Raw genomic sequence first — 19,647 nt, 5'->3', positions numbered from 1 at the left:
GGTGAAGCCTATGGAAACACCTATAATCCCTCATGGAGAAATCATCCAAATTTCTCATGGAAGGATCAACAAAAGCCTCAACAAGGCTTTAATAATGGTGGAAGAAACAGGTTTAGCAATAGCAAGCCTTTTCCATCATCCTCTCAGCAACAGACAGAGAATTCTGAGCAGAGCCCCTCTAGCTTAGCAAACATAGTCTCTGATCTATCTAAGGCCACACTAAGTTTCATGAATGAAACAATATCCTCCATTAGAAATTTGGAGGCACAAGTGGGCCAGCTGAGTAAAAGAATCACTAAAACTCCTCCTAGTACTCTCCTAAGCAATACAGACGAGAATCCAAAAAGAGAGTGCAAGGCCATAACCTTACTTGGTGTGGCCAAACCTAGAGAGGAGGAGGAGGACGTGAATCCCAGTGAGGAAGATCTCATGGGATGTCCTCTGGACAAAAAGGAGTTCCCAATTGAGGAACCTAAGGAATTTGAGGCTCATCTAGAGACCATAAAGATTCCATTGAACCTACTTCTGCCATTCATGAGCTCTGATGACTATTCCTCATCTGAAGAGGATGAAGAAATTACTGAAGAGCAAGTTGTTAAGTACCTTGGAGCAATCATGAAGCTGAATGCCAAGTTATTTAGTAATGAGACTTGGGTGGATGTACCCCCCTTGCTCACTAATGAACTGAATGACTTGGTTAGGCAGACATTACCTCAAAAGAAACAGGATCCTGGTAAATTCTTAATTCTCTGTACCATAGGCACCATGACCTTTGAAAAGACTCTGTGTGACCTGGGGTCAGGCATAAACTTAATGCCACTCTCTGTAATGGAGAAACTGGGAATCTTTGAGGTACAGGCTGCCAAATTCTCATTAGAGATGGCAGACAAATCCATGAAAAGGGCTTATGGACAGGAAGAGAACGTGCTAGTAAAGGTCAAAGGACTTTACATCCTTGCTGATTTCATAATCCTAGACACTGGGAAGGATGAGGATGAATCCATCATCCTTGGAAGACCCTTCCTAGCCACAGCAAAAGCTGTGATTGATGTAGACAGAGGAGAGTTGATCCTTCAATTGAATGAGGACTACCTTGTGTTTAAAACTCAAGGATCTCCCTCTGTAACTATGGAGAGGAAGTAAGAAAAGCTTCTCTCAATGCAGAGTCAAACAGAGCCCCCACAGTCAAACTCTAAGTTTGTTGTTGGAAGGCCACAACCAAACTCTAAGTTTGGTGTTGAACCCCTACATTCAAACTCTAAGTTTGGTGTTGGATGGTGCGGTATTTTACAACCCACACTACTTACCAGCAAGTGCACCGGGTCGTACCAAGTAATACCTTACGTGAGTAAGGGTTGATCCCACGAGAATTGATGGATTAAGCAACAATAGCGTTTGATAGGATTAGTTAGACAAGCAGAAAAAAGTGTTTTGGTATTCAATGAGCATTAAACAGCAAATTTGGAATATTAAAGACAAGCAAATAAATAAGTTGGGTATAAAATATTGAGAAAACAGTTAAGGTTTCAGAGTTATCTATTTTCTAGATTGATTTTTATTACGAACTAATTTAATCATGCAAGATTTAATTTTATGGCAAACTATATGTGACTAGACCCTAATTCCTTAGACCTTCCTAGTCTCATCTAAAATTTATTAACTGCCAATTCCTTGGTCAATTAACTCCAATTAGAGGGTGATGATCAATTTCTAGTTTATATGCCAAAAGAATCCTAATTATCCAGAAATAAGGGGATTATATGTCACGTATCCCGTTAATTACAAACAATTAGAAATTCAGTATAATACGTTTTCAACCTGTTGTTCAAGTAAAGAGCTTTTCCAAGTTTTACAAGAACTCAATTAGAACATGGGTCATATTTCCGTTCCACCCATATTCATAAAATAAAGAACGAAAACAATTATTGAAATATAAATCAAGACATGAATTAAATTAAAAAGATCAAACGAATCAATCCATGAAAATAGACAGAGCTCCTAACCTTAACAATGGAGGATTAGTTGATCATGGTTCAAAGAAGAAAACTAAGGGTTCTAGTAAAAATGTCTGTGTTCAATCTGATGGCCTCAGATCCCTTTTTATAACTAATCCTAATAAATTAAAAATCTAATTATCTAAAAATAAAAATAATATCTTTTCCTAAAATACAAGATTTGAATTTAAATTTGAATTAATTAACAGATCTTCAGTTGATGGGTGGGGACCACTTGCTTTGTCCATTCTGTAGCTCCTTGATGAGCGGATATTTTATACGCTTTTTGGGGGTAATTTCATGTAGATTTTAGTATGTTTTAGTTAGTTTTTAGTATAATTTTATTAGTTTTTAGGCAAAATTCATATTTCTAGACTTTACTATGAGTTTGTGTATTTTTTTGTAATCTCAGGTATTTTCTGGCTGAAATTGAGGGAGCTGAGCAAAAATCTGATTTAGGCTGAAAAAGGAGTGCTGATGCTGTTGGATTCTGACCTCTCTGCACTCGGAATGGATTTTTTGGAGCTACAGGAGTCCAATTGGCGCACTCTCAATTGGGTTAGAAAGTAGACATCCAGGGCTTTCCAGAAATATATAATAGTCCATACTTTTCACGAAGATAGATGACGTAAACTGGCGTCCAACGCCAGTTCCATGTTGCAGTTTGGCGTTCAGCGCCAGAAACAGGTTACAGGTTGGAGTTCAATGCCAGAAACAGGTTACAACCTGGCGTTCAACTCCAGAAACAGCCCATGCACGTGAGAGGCTTAAGTCTCAGCCCCAGCACACACCAAGTGGGCCCCAGAAGTTGATTTTTGCACTATCCATCTTAGTTTACTTATTTTCTGTAAACCTAGGTTACTAGTTTAGTATTTAAACAACTTTTAGAGATTTATTTTGAATCTCATGACATTTTTAGATTTGAATTATATACTCTTTGATGGCATGAGTCTCTAAACTCCATTTTTGGGGGTGAGGAGCTCTGCAGCGTCTCGATGAATTAATGCAATTATTCTGTTTTCCATTCAAACATGCTTGTCCCTATCTAAGATGTTCATTCGCGCTTCACTATGAAGAAGGTGATGATCCGTGACACTCATCACCTTCCTCAATCCACGAACGTGTGCCTGACAACCACCTCCGTTCTACATCAGATTGAATGAGTATCTCTTAGATTTCTTAGTCAGAATCTTCATGGTATAAGCTAGAATTGATGGCAGCATTCATGAGAATCCGGAAAGTCTAAACCTTGTCTGTGGTATTCCGAGTAGGATTCAAGGATTGAATGGCTGTAACGAGTTTCAAACTCGCGATTGTTGGGCGTGATGACAAACGTAAAAGAATCAATGGATTCTATTCCGACATGATCGAGAACCAACAGATGATTAGCCGTGCTGTGACAGAGCATTTGGACCATTTTCACTGAGAGGATGGGAAGTAGCCATTGACAACGGTGACGCCCTACATACAGCTTACCATGGAAGGAGCTTTGCATTCGTGAAAGTGAGGAAGCATTATGTTACAGAAATTCAGAAGACAAAGCATCTCCAAAACTCCAACATATTCTCCATTATTGTACAATAAGTATTTATTTTATGCCCTTTGACTTTTTACAGTTAAAACGAAAGAACCCTATTGGCATCCTGACTAAGATCAACAAGATAACTATAGCTTGCTTCAAGCCAACAATCTCTGTGGGATTCGACCCTTACTCACGTAAGGTATTACTTGGACGACCCAGTGCACTTGCTGGTTACTTGTGCGGATTGCAAAATTGTGATTGCAATTTCGTGCACCAAGTTTTTGGCGTCGTTGCTGGGGATTGTTTGAGTTTGAACAACTAAAGGTTTATTTTGTTGCTTAGATTAGGAATAGAGTATTGATGCTATAGAGTCATTAAATTTGAGTCCTTTAATTTCTCTTCAAAAATTTTTCAAAAATATTACTTTTCCTTATTAATTTTTAATTTTTTGTGAGTTAGTGTCTTTTTTTCTTATTCTTTTCCAAAGAATTAGTCTTCCAATATATATATATATATATATATATACCTCTTCAAAACAAGTGTTACCTTTACTGTCCAATTGGCTAGAGCATTGGTCTATGTTCTTGGTAATTGGGTATCTTCTTTTTAAAATCTTTTTCAAAAATAATTTTTCTTTGATTGAATCTTGTTCCAAACTTTAAGTTTGGTGTTTTATTGTTAATCTTTTTATAATTTTCGAAAATTTTATTGAAGTTTTCTAAAAATTTTAAGTTTGGTGTTCTTTCTTTTGTTCTTATTGTTCTTGTGAATCTTCAAAGTGTTCTTGAGTCTTCTTTGTGTTTTGATCTTAAAATTTTTAAGTTTGGTATTCCTTGGTGTTTTCCCTCCAAAATTTTCGAAAACAAGGAGAATTAGATCTAAAAATTTTAAGTCTTGTGTCTTTTGTGTGTTTTTCTCTTTCATCATAAAATTCAAAATTAAAAAAAAATTAATATCTTCTCTAACTATTTTTAAGCCACAATTTCAAATTTTTTTATATAAAAATTCAAATTTCAATTTCAAAAATATCCTAACCACTTTCTCTCTCCTCACTTTTTCGAAAATCTTCATAAAATATTTTTAAATTCTTTTTTTTATTTTATTTTATTTTTATTTTATTTGGTTTTCTAATTTTTAAATTTTTATTTAGTTTTCCATTTATTTTATTTTATCTTCCTTTTAATTTTTAATTTAAAAAAAAATTAAATCCACATTACCTCCTTTACTCCAACATGGACCTAAGTGGAAGGGAACAGTCCAGAAGGACTCTGGGGTCATATGCTAACCCCACTACTACTTCATATGGGAGTAGTATCTGTATACCCTCCATTGGAGTTAGTAGTTTTGAGTTGAACCCTCAGCTCATTATCATGGTGCAGCAAAGTTGCCAGTATTCCGGTCTTCCACAAGAAGAACCTACAGAGTTTCTAGCACAGTTTTTACAAATTGCTGACACAATACATGATAAGGAAGTAGGTTAGGATGTCTACAGATTATTACTGCTTCCATTTGCTGTAATAGACCAAGCTAAGAGGTGGTTAAATAACCAACATAAGGACAGCATAAAGACATGGAAACAGCTGTCAGAAAAATTCCTGAATTACTATTTTCCTCCTAAACGGATGATACAGCTAAGGCTGAGCATCCAAGGCTTCCAACAAGGAGATAATGAATTCTTTTATGATGCCTGGGAGAGATACAGAGAGATGCTAAGAAAATTCCGCTCTGAAATGTTTTCAGAATGGGTGAAGTTAGACATCTTCTATTATGGGCTTACAGAGAAAGCTCAGACTTCTCTAGACCATTCAGCTGGTGGGTCTATACATATGAGAAAGACAATTGAAGAAGCTCAAGAGCTCATTGATACAGTTGCCAGAAATTAGCATCTGTACCTAAGCAATGAACCTTCCATCAACGAAGAGGCTAAAACAGCAACTACTGAACTCAGTCCTACAGAACAAGTTACTAAATTCAATCAGCAACTGGATTTTCTAACAAAACAGCTAGCCGAATTCAAGGAGATACTACAAGAAACAAGAATGGCTAATATGAATATGGAAGTACAGTTGAAGCAAATAGAATAGCAATTATCAAAACAAATAACAAAAGAATGCCAAGCAGTTCAATTAAGAAGTGGAAAAACATTAAATACCTCACTTCAAGATAGCAGGAAGCCAAGAAATGAGCAAACTAACCAAAATCCCTCTGAGGACAGTAAGAGCCCAGAGAGGAATAATTCTGGCGCTCAAACGCCAGAGAATGGGTGGAAAGCTGGCATTGAACGCCCAAACCATGCTCAGTCCTGGCGTTCAATGCCAGAAACAAGCAAGGAATTGGCGTTGAACACCCAAAGGAAGCACAGTTCTGGTGTTCAGGCGCCAGAAACAGGTAAGGAGTTGGCATCTAACACCACTCCAGCTTCCACCCCTGGCATTCAAATGCCAGTGGGGGATCAGACACATGCAAGTGCTGATAATAACCCTTCTAAAAAGGCTTCTCAACCCACATCTGTAGGCAATAAACCTGCAGCACCTAAGGTTGAGGAATACAAAGCCAAAATGCCTTATCCTCAGAAACTCCACAAAGCAGAACAGGATAAGCAATTTGCCCGCTTTGCAGACTACCTCAGGACTCTTGAAATAAAGATTCCGTTTGCAGAGGCACTTGAGCAAATACCTTCTTATGCTAAGTTCATGAAAGAGATCTTAAGTCATAAGAAGGATTTGAGGGAAACTGAAAAAGTTTACCTCACTGAAGAATGTAGTGCAGTCATTCTGAAAAGCTTACCTAAAAAGCTTAAAGATTCCGGAAGCTTTATGATACCATGCACATTAGAAGGTACTTGTACCAATCAAGCTCTATGTGATCTTGGGAAAAGTATCAACCTAATACCTGCATCTACTATCAAAAAGCTTGGGTTGACTGATGAAGTCAAACCAACTCGGATATGTCTCCAACTTGCTGATGGCTCCATTAAATACCCATCAGGCGTAATTGAAGACATGATTGTCAAGGTTGGGCCATTTTCCTTTCCCACTGACTTTGTGGTGCTGGAAATGGAGGAGCACAAGAGTGCAACTCTCATTCTAGGAAGACCTTTCCTAGCAACTGAACGAACCCTCATTGACGTCCAAAAAGGGGAAGTGACCCTGAGAGTCAATGAGGACGAGTTTAAGTTGAATGTTGTCAAAGCTATACAGCATCAGACAACCAAAATGACTGCATGAGCATTGATATTACTGACTCTCTGGTAAAAGAGATCAATATGACTGAGAGTCTCGAATCAGAGCTAGAGGATATCTTTAAAGATGTTCAGCCTGATCTGGAGGAACCAGAGAGAATAATAGAACCTCTGAAAATCCCTCAGGAAGAGGAGAAAACTCCCAAACCCGAGCTCAAACCATTACCACCATCCCTGAAATATACATTTCTGGGAGAAGGTGATACCTTTCCTGTAATCATAAGCTCTACCTTAGAGCCACGGGAAGAGGAAGCATTAATTCAAGTGCTAAGGACACACAAGACAGCTCTTGGGTGGTCCATCAGTGATCTTAAGGGCATTAGCCCAGCCAGATACATGCACAAAATCATATTGGAGGGTGACACTAAGCCAGTGGTTCAACCACAGAGGCGGCTGAATCCAGCCATGAAGGAGGTGGTGCAGAAGGAGGTCACTAAATTACTAGAGGCTGGGATTATTTATCCCATTTCTGACAGCCCCTGGGTAAGCCCTGTCCAAGTCGTCCCTAAAAAGGGTGGCATGACAGTGGTTCATAATGAAAAAAATGAACTGGTTCCTGCAAGAACAGTTACAGGGTGGTGTATGTGTATTGATTACAGAAGGCTCAATACAGCTACCAGAAAGGATCATTTTCCTTTACCATTCATAGACTAGATGCTAGAAAGACTAGCAGGTCATGAATACTACTGCTTCCTGGATGGATATTCAGGTTATAATCAAATAGTAGTAGATCCCCAAGATCAAGAGAAAATAACATTCACATGTCCATACGGAGTATTTGCATACAGAAGGATGCCATTTGGCTTGTGCAACGCACCTGCAACCTTTCAAAGGTGCATGCTCTCTATTTTCTCTGATATGATGGAAAAATTTCTGGAAGTCTTCGTGGATGATTTTCAGTATTTGGAGACTCATTCAGCTCCTGTCTTGACCATCTAGCACTTGTTCTAAAGAGGTGCCAAGAGACTAACCTGGTTTTAAACTGGGAAAAATGTCACTTTATTGTAACTGAAGGAATTGTCCTTGGGCACAAAATTTCGATAAAGGAAACAGAGGTGGATCAAGCTAAGGTGGAGGTAATTGAAAAATTACCACCACCTACCAATGTTAAGGCAATAAGAAGCTTTCTGGGGCATGCAGGATTTTATAGGAGGTTTATAAAGGATTTTTCAAAAATCGCCAAACCTCTGAATAATATGCTAGCTGCTGACACGCCATTTATCTTTGATAAAGAGTGTCTGCAGGCATTTGAAACTCTGAAAGCTAAGCTGGTCACAGTACCAGTCATCTCTGCACCAGAATGGACATTACCATTTGAATTAATGTGTGATGCCAGTGACCATGCCATTGGTGCAGTGTTGGGACAAATGCATGACAAGCTTCTGCACGTCATTTATTATGCTAGTCATGTTCTAAATGACGCACAGAAGAACTACACAACCACAAAAAAAGAGTTACTTGCAGTGGTTTACGCCATTGACAAGTTCAGCTCTTATTTAGTAGGATCAGAAGTGATTGTGTACACTGACCATGCTGCTCTTAAATATCTACTCACAAAGCAGGATTCAAAACCCAGACTCATCAGATGGGTGTTGCTTCTGCAAGAGTTTGATATAGAAATAAGAGAAAGAAAAGGGATAGAGAACCAAGTAGCAGATCACCTGTCCCGAATAGAACCAGTAAAAGGGGCGTCCCTCCCTCTTACTGAGATCTCTGAAAACTTTTCGGATGAGCAACTCTTTGCCATCCAGAAAGTGCCATGGTTTACAGACATTGCAAACTACAAGACAGTAAGATTCATACCCAAAGAGTACAGTAGGCAGCAAATAAAGAAATTGATCATGGATGCAAAGTACTATCTTTGGGATGAACCATATCTCTTCAAATATGTGCAGACGAAGTAATCCGTAGATGTGTGCCTAAAGAAGAAGCACAGAAGATCCTCTGGCACTGCCATGGATCACAGTATGCAGGACATTTTGGAAGTGAGCGAACAGCCACAAGAGTCCTCCAATGTGGCTTCTACTGGCTTACTCTCTATAAAGACTCCCGAGTGTTTGTACTTAATTGTGACAGTTGCCAAAGATCTGGCAATCTGCCTCATAATTATGCCATGCCTCAACAAGGGATCTTGGAGATTGAGTTGTTTGATGTATGGGGTATTGACTTCATAGGGCCATTCCATCCATATCATCCACAGACAAATGGGCAAGCTGAAGTCTCTAATAGAGAACTTAAAAGAATCCTGGAATGGACTGTGATTAACCGTAGAAGGGATTGGGCAAGAAGCTTGGATGATGCTCTATGGGCATACAGAACAGCATTCAAGACTCCTATAGGGACCTCTCCATACCAGCTTGTGTATGGAAAGGCATGTCACTTGCCAGTGGAACTGGAACATAAGGCCTACTGGGCAGCCAGATTCCTAAACCTTGATGCCAAGTTAGCTGGAGAAAAATGATTGCTCCAGTTAAATGAGCTAGAGGAATTTAGACTCAATGCTTTCGAGAATGCAAAAATTTACAAAGAGAAAGCAAAAAGATGGCATGATAAGAAACTGTCATCCAGAGTCTTTGAGCCAGGGTAGAAAGTTCTACTATTTAATTCTAGGCTCAAATTATTCCTCGGGAAATTGAAATCCCGGTGGAGAGGACCATATGTGATTACAAGTGTGTCACCATATGGATACGTAGAGCTTCAGGATAATGATTCTAACAAAAAGTTCATTGTTAATGGACAGAGAGTCAAACATTATCTTGAAATCAATTTTGAGCAAGAATGCTCAAAACTGAGACTTAACTAAACTCAGTTATAGTCCAGCTAAAGACAATAAAAAAGCGCTTGCTGGGAGGCAACCCAGCCATTTACAAAGCTTATTTATTAATTAATTGATTTTTACAGGTATATGTCAATTATCTTCAAGGTAAAATAGCAATTGCTTAAGTTCACAGAGTTACAGAAGGATTCAGAGGATAAAACAGCAAAAAGGAAGCTCACTGGTGTGAAAAAGCCAGTAAAAGCTATTTTGGGCGTTGAACGCCCAAAAGAAGCACCTACTGGGCATTCAACGCCAGTAAGGATAGCCATCTGGGCGTTAAACGCCAGAAAGGAGCATCTTCTGGGCGTTGAACGCCAGAAAGAAGCACCTTTTGGGCATTCAACGCCAGATTTACAGCATCCTGGGCGTTCAGAAAAACGCCCAGTGACAAAGGAGTTTCTGGCGTTCAACACCAGCTAGAAGCAACAGCTGGACGTTGAACGCCCAGGAGAAGCTGCACATGGGCGTTAAACGCCCAAAACATGCAGCGTTTGGGCGTTTAACACCACGATTGTGGGGAGGAGGTAATTTCGTTTTCAATTCAAATTTTTTTCAATTTTCATGTTTCAATTCATGATTTCTTGCATAAACATGTTACAAACTCTCATCTTTCAACTTCAATTTAAAAAAATTTTTTTCCTAAACATATTTCTTGATTTTTCTTTAATTTCTTTTCAAATCTGTTTCAAAACTCATCTATCTTTTTGAATTCTTTTCAAATCTTTTTAATTTCTTCTCATATCTTTTTCAACTCATCATATCTTTTGAATTTCGAAATTGCCTCTCCTTCTATTCCTCTCATTTCCTTTCTTTTGCTTGAGGACAAGCAAACCTCTAAGTTTGATGTGATTTGCCATGATCACTGAGCTAAAACTCATCAAGATCATGGCAACTAAGGGAACAGGAAGAGCAAAGATGTAACTTGAAGGAACTGAAGCATCAGAAATTATCTCTTGAAGGACCAAGCACCCCACAGACTAGAGGAACATCCACTTCCCAAAATAAAGGTTGTTGAGTCCTAATCTTTGCCTTAACTCTGTGATAATTGTTCTTATTATGAATTTACCTTAGAAGTTATATATTAGTAGTAGTAATTAGTATCTCTATTTTGATTTTATTTCCAATTAAGTTATAATTTATTTTCTCATCATCATCAAACATGAATAAAATAGTAGATTTTTAGAATAAAGAGGCAATTTAATTTTTTTCGAGTTCTTAATAAGGAAAATTCTAATTATTTATATGTGGCGGCAATACTTTTTGTCTTCTAAATGAATGCTTGAACAGTTCATGTTTTTTATATTGAATTTTATGAATGTTAAAATTGTTGGCTTCTGAAAGAATGATGAACAAGAGAAATGTTATTGATGATCTAAAAAATCATGAAATTGATTCTTGAAGCAAGAAAAAGCAGTGAAAAACAAGCTTGCGAAAGAAAAAAAAAAGCAAAAGAGGTAGAAAAAGCCAATAGCCCTTTAAACCAAAAGGCAAGGGTGAAAAGAATCCAAGGCTTTGAGCATCAATGGATAGGAGGGCCCAAGAAAATAAATGCAGGCCTAAGCGGCTAAATCAAGCTGTCCCTAACCATGTGCTTGTGGCATGCAGGTCCAAGTGAAAGGCTTGAGACTGAGTGGTTAAAGTCGTGATTCAAAGCAAAAGAGTGTGCTTAAAAACTCTGGACACCTCTAATTGGGGACTCTAGCAAAGCTAAGTCACAATCTAAAAAGGTTCACCCAGTTATGTGTCTATGGCATTTATGTATCCGGTGGTAATACTGGAAAACAAAGTGCTTAGGGCCACGGTCAAGACTCATAAAGTAGCTGTGTTCAAGAATCAACATACTAAACTAGGAGAATCAATAATACTATCTGAATTCTGAGTTCCTATGGATGCCAATCATTCTGAATTTCAAAGGATAAAGTGAGATGCCAAAACTGTTCAAAAGCAAAAAGCTCCTAGCCCCGCTCATCTAATTAGAATCTGAGCTTCACTTAAAACTTTGAGATATTATTGCTTCTTAATTTTTTTTATCCTATTTTATTTATCTAGTTGCTTGGGGACAAGCAACAGTTTAATTTTGGTGTTGTGATGAGCGGATATTTTATACGCTTTTTGGGGGTAATTTCATGTAGATTTTAGTATGTTTTAGTTAGTTTTTAGTATAATTTTATTATTTTTTAGACAAAATTCATATTTCTGGACTTTACTATGAGTTTGTGTATTTTTCTGTAATTTCATGTATTTTCTGGCTGAAATTGAGGGAGCTGAGCAAAAATCTGATTTAGGCTGAAAAAGGACTACTGATGCTGTTGGATTCTGACCTCCCTGCACTCGGAATGGATTTTTTGGAGCTATAGGAGTCCAATTGCTGCACCCTCAATTGGGTTGGAAATTAGACATCCAGGGCTTTGCAGCAATATATAATAATTCATACTTTGCACGAAGATAGATGACGTAAACTGGTGTCCAACGCCAGTTCCATGTTGCAGTTTGGCGTTCAGCGCCAGAAACAGGTTACAAGTTGGAGTTCAATGCCAGAAACAGGTTACAACCTGGCGTTCAACTCCAGAAACAGCCCATGCACGTGAGAGGCTTAAGTCTCAGCCCTAGCACACACCAAGTGGACCCCAGAAGTGGATTTCTGCACTATCCATTTTAGTTTACTCATTCTCTGTAAACCTAGGTTACTAGTTTAGTATTTAAACAACTTTTAGAGAATTATTTTGAATCTCATGACATTTTTAGATCTGAATTATATACTCTTTGACGGCCTGAGTCTCTAAACTCCATTGTTGGGGTGAGGAGCTCTGTAGCGTCTCGATGAATTAATGCAATTATTCTGTTTTCCATTCAAACATGCTTGTTCCTATCTAAGATGTTCATTCGCGCTTCACTATGAAGAAGGTGATGATCCGTGACACTCATCATCTTCCTCAATCCACGAATGTGTGCCTGACAACCACCTCCGTTCTACATCAGATTGAATGAGTATCTCTTAGATTTCTTAATCAGAATCTTCATGGTATAAGCTAGAATTCATGGCAGCATTCATGAGAATCCGGAAAGTCTAAACCTTGTCTGTGGTATTCCGAGTAGGATTCAAGGATTGAATGGCTGTGACGAGCTTCAAACTCATGATTGTTGGGTGTGATGACAAACGCAAAAGAATCAATGGATTCTATTCCAACATGATCAATAACCTACAGAAGATTACCCGTGCTATGACAGAGCATTTGGACCATTTTCACTGAGAGGATAGGAAGTGGCCATTGACAACAGTGACGCCCTACATACAGCTTGCCATGGAAGGAGCTTTGCATTCATGAAAGTGAGGAAGCATTATGTTACAGAAATTCAGAAGACAAAGCATCTCCAAAACTCCAGCATATTCTCCATTATTGCACAATAAGTTTTTATTTTATGCCCTTTGACTTTTTACAGTTAAAACGAAAGAACCCTATTGGCATCCTGACTAAGATCAACAAGATAACTATAGCTTGCTTCAAGCCAACAATCTTCGTGGGATTCGACCCTTACTCACGTAAGGTATTACTTGGATGACCCAGTGCACTTGCTGGTTAGTTGTGCAAATTGCAAAAGTGTGATTGCAATTTCGTGCACCACTCCTAATCTGTGTTTTCTGGGCTGGAAACTGGGTCAAACACGGCTCAAAATCCATGCCAGCATATTCTGTAAATTCTGCAGATCACGTACGTCAAGCGACCGCGTCGTCCACGCGTTCGCGTCATCCAGTGTTTTTTCCTTAGCACGCATGCGCTAGGCATTCGCGTCACTTGTGTAGATTCCAATCCACGCGTACGCGTTAGGCACGCATTCGCGTCGCTGTGATATTCTCCATTCCATGCGGACGCGTGAGTCATGCATCCGCGTCGCTTCTCGCTGGTCATCTCCTTGGTTTCTTCTCTTTCTTTGCAGAAACTTCATCCAATCCATCTGAATGCTACCTAAAATAAATAAAATTGCACAAAACTCAAAATAGCATCCATAGTGGCTAAAATATAATTAATTCTTAATTAAATTCAACAAATTAGATGCAAATTCACTAGGAAAAGATAGACAAGATGCACACGAATCATTGGGAGGTTCCAACATTGCTCTGAACATCTGTGAAGCTCCATGAGAGCTCACTGTCAAGCTATTGACATTAAAGAAGCTCTTATTGGGAGGCAACTCAATTTTATTTATCTATGTTATTATCTTTTTTTTAGGTTGATGATAATGTAGAATCACAAAAACAACTACAAAAATTAAAGAAAAATAAAAAATAGCACAGCCTGGAAGAGAAACTTACTAGCATTTAAACGTCAGTAAGGGTAGCAGAATGGGCGTTTAACGCCCAGTCTGGTACCATTCTGGGCATTAAACGCTAGAAACAAGCACCAGACTGGCGTTAAACGCCAGAAAGAAGCAACAAGCTGGCGTTAAACACCAGAAACAGGTTGTAGCATGGCGTTTAACGCCAGGAAAGGAATAAAAGCTGGCGTTTAACGCCAAAAACAAGCAGCAGTCTGGCGTTAAACACTAGGATTGCACTGTAAGGGCATTTACACGCCTAATAGGAGCAGGGATGATAAATCCTTGACACCTCAAGATCTCTAGACCCCACAGGATCCCCACCTACCCTACCTCTCTCTCTCTCACTCACCAATCAAATCATATCCTCTTTCATATATTCTCTTTACCAATCACCTCCATACCTCTTCCCCAAAAACCCCACCTACCTCACTTTAAAAATTCAAACACTTTTCCCTCCCAAACCCAACTCTAATGACCGAAACCTAACCCTCCCCTCACCCCTATATAAACCCCTCACTACTCCTTCATATTCACACAACACAAACACCTTTCCCGCCTCTTGGCCGAACCACCTATAACCCTCCATCTCCTCCATTTTCTTCTTCTTCCATTCTTGCTTTCTTCTTTTGCTCGAGGACGAGCAAACCTTTTAAGTTTGGTGTGGTAAAAGCATTGCTTTTTGTTTTTCCATAACCACTAATGGCACCTAAGGCGGGAGAAACCTCTAGAAAGAGGAAAGAAAAGACAATTGCTTCCACCTCTGAGTCATGAGAGATGGAGAGATTCATCTCAAAAGCCCATCACTAAGGAAAAGATGGAGCAAACAAGAGAGCCCACTCATGGACCTCAATAAGAGCATGAGAAAATTCTTCATGATGAAATCCCTGAGATTCCTCAAGGGATGCACTTTCCTCTACAAAATTATTGGGAGCAAATTAACACCTCCCTAGGAGAATTAAGTTCCAACATGAGACAACTAAGGGTGGAGCACCAAGAGCACTCCATCATTCTCCACTAGATTAGAGAAGCTCAAAGAGCTATGAGGGAGGAGCAACAAAGGCAAGGAAGAGACATAGAGGAGCTCAAGAGCACCATTGGTTCTTCAAGAGGAAGAATACGCCACCCTTACTAAGGTGGACCCGTTCCTTAATCTCCTTGTCTATTTATTTTTTCTGTTTTCGTTCTCCATGCTTTATTTTTATTTATGTTTGTGTCTTCATTACATTATCATTAGTGTCTAGTGTCTATGCCTTAAAGCTATGAATGTCCTATGAATCCATCACCTTTCTTAAATAAAAAATGTTCTAAAAGCAAAAGAATAAGAAGTACATTAATTTTGAATTTATCTTTGAAATTAGTTTAATTATTTTGATATAGTGGTAATACTTTTTGTTTTCTTAATGAATACTTGAACAGTGCATATTTTTTATATTGTTGTTCATGAATGTTAAAATTGTTGGCTCTTGAAAGAATAATGAAATAGGAGAAATGTTATTGATAATCTGAAAAATCATAAAATTGATTCTTGAAGCAAGAAAAAGCAGTGAATAACAAGGCTTGCGAAAAAAAATGGCGAAAAAAAAGAAAAAAACAAGCAGAAAAAGCCAAGAGCTCTTTAAACCAAAAGGCAAGAGCAAAAAAAAGCTAGTAACCCTTTAAACTAAAAGGCAAGGGTAAAAAGGATCCAAGGTTTTGAGCATCAGTGGATAGGAGGGCCCAAAGTAATAAAATTCTAGCCTAAGCGGCTAAACCAAGCTGTCCCTAACCATGTGCTTTTGGCGTGAAGGTGTTAAGTGAAAAGCTTGAGACAGAGCGGTTAAAGTCGTAATCTAAAGCAAAAAGAGTGTGCTTAAGAACCCTGGACACCTATCACTGGGAACTCTAGCAAAGCTGAGTCAGAATCTAAAAAGGTTTACCTAGTTATGTGTCTGTGGCATTTATGTATCCGGTGGAAATACTGGAAAACAAAGTGCTTAGGGCCACGGCCAAGGCTCATAGAGTAGCTGTGTTCAAGAATCAACATACTAAACTAGGAGAATCAATAACACTATCTAAATTCTGAGTTTCTATAGATGCCAATCATTCATAACTTCAAAGGATAAAGTGAGATGCCAAAACTGTTCAAAGGCAAAAAGCTACTAGCCCCGCTCATTTAATTGGAGCTAAGTATCATTGATATTTTGGAATTTATAAGTATATTCTCTTCTCGTTATCCTATTTGATTTTCAGTTGGTTGGGGACAAGCAACAATTTAAGTTTGGTGTTGTGATGAGTGGATAAGTTATACATTTTTTGGCATTGTTTTTAGGTAGTTTTTAGTAGGATCTAGTTACTTTTTAGTATATTTTTATTAGTTTTTGAGCAAAATTCACATTTCTGGATTTTACTATGAGTTTGTGTGTTTTTCTGTGATTTCAGGTATTTTCTGGCTAAAATTGAGGGACCTGAGCAAAAATCTGATTCAGAGGCTGAAAAAGGACTGCAGATTCTGTTGGATTCTGACCTCCCTACACTCGAAGTGGATTTTCTGGAGCTACAGAAACCCAATTGGCGCACTCTTAACTGCGTTAGAAAGTAGACATCCAGGGATTTCCAGTAATATATAATAGTCCATACTTTGCCCGAGTTTTGATGACTCAAACTGGCGTTCAAATTCCAAGTTCCTGCCCTATTCTGAAGTTAAATGCCAGAAATAGGTTACAAACCAGAGTTGAACACCAGAAATAGGCTGCAACCTGGTGTTTAACTCCAAGAAAAGCTTCTACACGTGTAAAGCTCAATGCTCAGCCCAAGCACACACCAAGTGGGCCCCAGGTGTAAATTTCTCATCATTTACTTATCTCTGTAAACCATAGTATCTAGTTTAGTATAAATAGGACTTTTTACTATTGTATTTTCATCTTTGGAATTTTTTTCTTTAGACTTGGGGGGTTGGCCATTCGGCCATGCCTGGACCATCATCACTTATGTATTTTTCAACGGTGGAGTTTCTACACCCCATAGATTAAGGTGTGGAGTTCTGCTGTTCTTCATGAATTAATGCAAAGTACTATTGTTTTTCTATTCAGTTCAAGCTTATTCTTATTCTAAGATATTCACTCATACTTCAACCTGATGATGTGATGATCCGTGACACTCATCATCATTCTCACCTATGAACGCGAGCCTGACAACAACTTCAGTTCTATCTGCAATAGCTTGAGTGTTTATCTCTTAGCCTCCATTCCAAAAGATCGGAGTCTTCGTGGTATAAGCTAGAATCAATTGGCAGCATTCTTGAGATCCAGAAAGTCTAAACCTTGTTTGTGGTATTCTGAGTAGGATCTGGGATGAGATGATTGTGACAAGCTTCAAACTCGCAAGTGTTGGGCGTAGTGACAGACGCAAAAGGATCAATGGATCCTATTCCAACATGATTGAGAACCAACAGCTGATTAGTTGTGCGGTGACAGCGCATTTGGACCATTTTCACTAAGAGGACGGGAGGTAGCCATTGACAAACGGTGATACCCAACATACAACTTGCCATGGAAAGGAGTATAAATGATTGAATGGAGGCAGTAAGAAAGCAGAGATCCAGAAGGAATAAAGCATCTCCATACGCTTATCTGAAATTCTCACCAATGAATTACATAAGTATCTCTATGTTAGTTTATGTTTTATTTATATTTTAATTATAAAAACTTCATAACTATTTGAATCTGCCTGATTGAGAATTACAAGATGACCATAGCTTGCTTCAAGCCGACAATCTCCGCGGGATCGACCCTTACTCACGTAAGGTTTATTACTTGGACGACCCAGTGCACTTGCTGGTTAGTTGTGCAAAGTTGTAAAAAGGAGTTGAGATTACAATCATGCGTACCGAGTTGTTGGCAGTTGAGATCACAATTTCGTGCACCGGTGTTACTTAGTGACTTCTAGATATAGTATAACATTCTAATTTAATTATCCATTGCCTAATTTACTTCCTGAACAATGCCAAAACAAAGCCCTTTGGTTAAAAATTGAAAAAAATAAAAAGATAACCAAAAATTAAGAATTTTCTTTGCACGGTCTTACACAAAGAGTATCTATAAAGAAAAAGTTCAGCTCCATAATCCATTCGGTAAATCCAATCCGTTTGAGGTGTGATCAATTGAGAAAACCATCTTACATATTCTCTAGACATGCCCATATTCTATGAAAGTTTAGCCCATTTCCAAGCTTCCAGTTCCAACATAAACAAAAGATTCATGGAGATGGTGGTCAGATTTAAAGGATAAGATTTGAAGAGGAATTGACAATTCAGACATACCAGAGTTGGCAGCTAATTTTACCTAAAAGATTTGGAAGGCTAGTAATAAATTTGTATTTGAAAGGTCGAGAAGATTTTCATGACTTGGGTTGAAGCTACTCAAAGAATTGTGTGTGAGAACAGAAGGACAAGTAGAATTTTTCTCCTAATCTGGACCACTTTCTTATTCAATAAAATATATCTATCTTTAGAAAAAAAAAGTGTAATTAGTCTCATTCAAGCTTATTAACCTATTAGTTTTATTTCTCTATTTTCAAGTAAATTATGACCAATTACCTAAATCTAAACTTTAATACCAAATGATAGAAATATAACATGTATTCTCTAGATGTAGGTGATAAACCCCATTTTTAGGGTTTATCTTGTATTGAATTTAGAGTATTTTGATAACCTTTTATCACATTTAGCCTAAAAATTAGCATGGTTTTGTTATCTCTCCCATATTTATGCTTAAGTGTAAAAACATGCTTTTTAAGCCTTATTTTGATGAATTCTAATTTCTCCTTGATTCCATAAGATGTCGTGATGTGTTTGCTAGTAATTCCAGGATTGAAATAGGCTAGGCATGGATCAAAGGAAGCAAGGAAGGAAGCATACAAGTGGAGAGAAGCATAAAAAGTCAAAGAAGCAAAGTCGGCCAAGCACGCGCACGCGCACAAGGCGCTCGCGCGCACATTGCAGAATCGACTAGGGACGCGCACGCGTACCGTGCGCGCACGCGTCGATGACCGCACATGACTTCATTAAAGCAACACGTGCCTGGCGATTTGAGAGGGTTTCTGAACCCATTTTTGGCGCCAATTGCTAGGAGAAAGGAATAAAAAGATGAAGGATTAAGGGGAAGGCAATCATTATTGACTCTAGGAATCATATAGCATAATTAGGATTAGTTTAGAGTTAGTTTTAGAGAGAGAAGCTCTCACTTCTCTCTAGAATTAGGATTAGGTTTAGGTTAATCTCTCTTCTTAGATCTAGGTTTAATTCATACTTTGATTCACTTTTCCTTTACCAATTCTTAATCTTCTCCTCTTCCTCTTTCTAGTTATGTGCTTTAATAATTGTAATCCTTCATTTTGTTTTGGATAGATTGTTGTTCCTTTGTTTCTTTCAATAATGCAATTTGAGGTAATTCATGATAATTGTGATTTCCTTGATTGTTGTTGTTAATTATTTGCAATAATTGTTGTTAGATTCTATTCTTGTTCTCAAATTACTATGCTTTTCTTTTGTGCCTCCCAAGTGTTTGATGAAATGCTTGGTTGGATTTTAGTGTAGATTTTTTTCCTCTTGGCCTAGGTAGAGTAATTAGTGACTCTTGAGTTATCTAATTCCTTTGTTGATTGATAATTAGAAGTTGCTAATTGATTTGAATGCCTCTAAAGCTAGTCTTTCCTTTAGGAGTTGATTAGGACTTGAGGAATCAAATTGATTCATCCACTTGACTTTCCTCCATGGATA

This window comes from Arachis duranensis, chromosome 6, assembly GCF_000817695.3.
Source record: "Arachis duranensis cultivar V14167 chromosome 6, aradu.V14167.gnm2.J7QH, whole genome shotgun sequence".
NCBI classification, from domain to species: domain Eukaryota; kingdom Viridiplantae; phylum Streptophyta; class Magnoliopsida; order Fabales; family Fabaceae; genus Arachis; species Arachis duranensis.
This window is presented reverse-complemented; position numbering follows the sequence as displayed.